The sequence below is a fragment of the Cibotium barometz genome, chromosome 2 (assembly GCF_041138505.1).
Source record: "Cibotium barometz isolate CiBa-2024 chromosome 2, ASM4113850v1, whole genome shotgun sequence".
In the NCBI taxonomy this organism is placed as follows: Eukaryota; Viridiplantae; Streptophyta; class Polypodiopsida; order Cyatheales; family Cibotiaceae; genus Cibotium; species Cibotium barometz.
The window spans coordinates 63,598,163-63,602,109 of record NC_141047.1 but is presented as its reverse complement, the minus strand read 5'-3'; the positions used below and the strand labels follow the sequence as shown (position 1 = coordinate 63,602,109).

At 40.8% G+C, this 3,947-nt stretch overlaps 1 long non-coding RNA gene across 1 annotated transcript; it reads right to left on the bottom strand.

Moving 5' to 3' along the window:
* Positions 1-246: 246 nt before the first annotated feature.
* On the bottom strand, positions 247-3,444 carry LOC147641346 (uncharacterized). The gene is made up of 2 exons (XR_015269245.1): positions 2,475-3,444; positions 247-2,280 (listed from the first exon to the last, which is right to left on the bottom strand). It is a non-coding gene; the product is annotated as an uncharacterized LOC147641346 (long non-coding RNA).
* Positions 3,445-3,947: the final 503 nt, after the last annotated feature.

Sequence of the window (3,947 nt, the reverse complement as noted above, 5' to 3'; positions counted from 1 at the left end):
AATTCATAATTTTCTAGATCTTAGATCAATCTAGTGTTCGATTTCTCCTTGCATGATTAAATCTCTTCCCAGAAGCATCATCGAAAAGGTCATGAAATCTCTGTGTTGTTTTGCATTTTTTTTAAACAAAGAATAAAATGGCAATAAAGAATACATTCATTACTGATTAGTTAAATTACTACTTTGAGGTATACATAGAATCCCTTTTTTTCATGCTGCACCTAAAATAAATACTTGTATACCACGTGAGCTCAAAATATATTTCAAAATTGTGTGTGTGTAAAATTTCTACAATCCCATGAGGAAATGAGAAAGAAAACTCCTTATATCCAACTTTCATGTTTACATAATCCTTGAACCTAAAAAAACATAATCCTTGAACCTAACAAAACATAATCCAACTTTCATGTTTACATACATAATCCTTGAACCTACAAAACTATTATTACTTAGAGCTAAATTATTGCTCCTAGGGAACTACTTGCTATAGCATTTAGTTAATGCAAAACTACATACGTTGGGAGGCAATTATTTTTAGTGTGGGCATGAGCTCCTACATTGTGAGCATATTAATGTTTAAGTCTATGCAAACATATCGTTCATTTGTTCCCACACATTGAAAGGCCTTCCCATAATTGAGGCTCGTCCATACTAGAAAACTTTGCCTACAAACATATGTAGTTTGGAATAACAAAAAGTTATCCCAAGTAGATCTCTAGAAGCAATAATTTAGCGTTGAGGCTTGAAAGGAGAAGGTTGTCTTCATAACCACAGTTGCGGCAGTACTAAAAGCCCCTACAACCTGCAGTCTCCTTTGACAATCGCCATAAAAAAGCAACTTGCTTACATGGAAGGCAACAAGGGAGGAAGGGAACTAAACAAGGAGAAGAAGAGGAGGAGGAGAAGGGAGGGAGGGAGGGGTCGCAGGTGGTTGTGAGGAGGAGGGGGGGGACGGGGAAGACGGTTCCACTTGGGGGGACCTATTCGGTAGCTCGCGCTGGAACGCAAATGAGAAAGGCCATAGCCACAATCATTTACTTCAGCTCGGAGGGCCATTACAAAAGTACAGCTCGCCTGAGCTACCTTGTGGGCGGATCAACATGACAAGCATATGACCAGGCTCTCTACAAGCAACAGCTCGCCTGAGCTACCTTGTGGGCGGATCAACATGACAAGCATATGACCAGGCTCTCTACAAGAAACAGCTCGCCTGAGCTACCTTGTCAAGCATATGAACAAGCTCTCTACAAGCAACTACCGTCTACTCATCAGTTAACTTCACTGAACTAAGGACTCATCAATTAACTTTAGTGAAGCTAGTTCAATTAACTGTAGTGAACCTAGTTCAATTAACTTTACTGAACTAAGGACTTTCGTAAACTTAGTTCATTTCTACACGTGTTCTCTGTACTCCGAGGAACAACTTTTCAGTCTAATCCTGCGTCCTAATAGAAAGTAAAACATTTTAGTGCTCAATGTGATACTCACATTGCGAAAGTTTCCAATTATTGGCCGTGAAGTACCCAGCAACTTCTGTATCTGATCTCTTTAATGGCCTAGCTTTCTTCTGGGTGATCTGCTGCAATTATGAAAGCCAATCCAGTCTCGCTTAATATGAGATGTGGGCTACCATACTTGCTAACAAAACTCCTCACGGCGACATTCAGTAAAACCCTGCAAAACAAGAACACTAGTACTCTCGTGCACGATTGTGCATCATATATTTACTGTATGCAACTAGCTGGCCTTCTCCATGGTGGTAGCTGGACTTGCGAGTAGATTTCAGCAGAAATATAGAAAACAAAACATCCTTCTTCATTCGATATATGATACGGTGGTTGGCTTCTGATGCCTCTCACATCGATTCATGCATTAAACAAGTCAGGAGCAAAGAGGATACCTAGGATACTAATCTTGGTCTCCACGATTGATTACATATGCTATAATGTTTTGTGCGTGATTCAGATGTCATTTCTCAAACGCCCACGAACGCTTTTAATGCATCCCATCAACCATAGCCATCACCCATAGCTTCATTAGGATGGAATTGCAAGAACCAAAAATAAAAGTCTGCATGAGCTCTTACATTCCGGTGATATGACAAGGTTACTAAAAAGAAAATGTAAAAGAAAAGTAAGCAGTGTCACCATGCTAAAGGGGGAACTTTTGCAGTTCCCCAGAATGAGAGGAAATCATAGTAAGATTTACAAACTTGAAAGATATCAGCTAGCCAAACTTTCTCGGTCGAAAGGAACGAAGGAATCTTGGCTAGGCTCCCACCTAATACAAAATTGATGAGTTAGTATCAGCAGCTTTTGCAAACATCGGAAGACCATGAACAATAATTTCGAGACTTTAACTTACGGCTGCATCAAAGCAGAGATCACCCAAGGCCCAAAGCACATGTATGAGCATTTGGAAACATGGATGGTTGCAGTAAAGCATAATAGTTGCAACATAGAGAGCGAAAGTACCTCAGTGAAGCGAATTGGATAAACAGGCCATACCGACGAGCTGGAGGCTACATCCTTGATGGAAAAGATTATGTTAATGCAAAGCCCTGCGTTGTTAGACTAGATAGGGTTATTGTTTGCGAACGCCAGCTTGAGAAACTCGATTAGGTTAAACCTGAGCAACAGGTCAAGGACGACACGGTATCGACCGACCAGCCATGATCTGCCCTGTAAAGGTTCATCAAGGGCACAGAGACAAGACAATTAGCTCGGTTGCAGGAAATGAAAGCATGCGAGTAGGAATTGCTTACTAATAAACTGCTGTTTGCAATGGATCGGAGCAGGCGTGATGTGTATGCACCAGGCAGATCTGCAAGAGAGCGGATCGGAGCCGCCGACGTGGATGAGGGGAATGAAGCCTGGTCCGAGAGCAGGACAGCATGAGAGCTTGATCTTTCTGCAAAAACAAAGAATCAAACACGGAGTCTTGCAAACACAGCAGCTGTATGACCACGATATGCCTAGCTTCTGCTCTCGTGCCAAGCTGCACTCCCCATATCCACGATGTGCGTGAGAAATAGCTGACCACACCAAGAAGGAGATTATTTATTAAGGAAGAGAAGCCCTAGTGAAGAACTAGTCTCTCACGTTATGATTGCGTAGAATGAAGACCAAAACTACCGACAGCTCGCTACTTCTGGGATCTTATGAACTAAAACAGCATGGCCGCCATAGCTAGACTGTGAAGCACATAGCCAAGAAAGTGGGTTATGGAGATAAGTGAATGTGGGGTGGAAGTGATGATGACCACCTCTAAATAAGGCCATGGCCCGTTTGGCACCCTCACCCCCCACCCCCTTATTTCTACGTGAACTACTTCGAGAGGAAAGGGATCTTAACTTTTTCCTCTCACAATTCCGCAGCCCAAGGTGATATGTAGTATCTGGAAAATATACCTAAATTTCTCAAGGCCTAGGCTACACTAGAAGTGACGTTCAAATCTAATAAGGCACTCAATTATGCAAAAGCACTCGTTCATTCTTCCACATATTAGAGGAAATAAAGAAAAAACGGAAAAAATATGATGAACATTATCATAACAATGGTTATATATATATATAAACGATCTTTACTTACGAGATAAGTAAGTATGTACAAATAAATACATATGTGCACATATATATATATATACACAACATAATCATGATGGCATGCTACCTCCTTATCCATAGCTAGCAACATAAAACATGTTTGTTTGTGTTCAGGTTATCTACCTAGCATAAACCATGTGATGCAACAATGGTTAGTCGCTAGGCTTTCTTTCCTACTTAATACAAACCATGTATGTATGATCATGTTGCAGTGGTCACTCCAAACACCTAACGAGGCTTCGATATTGTCGATGTAAAGTATAAGATGAATCTCCTAAGATCATATCAACTTTTTTATATGCAGTAAAATATCCATACATGATCCCAAGCATATCAGGATATC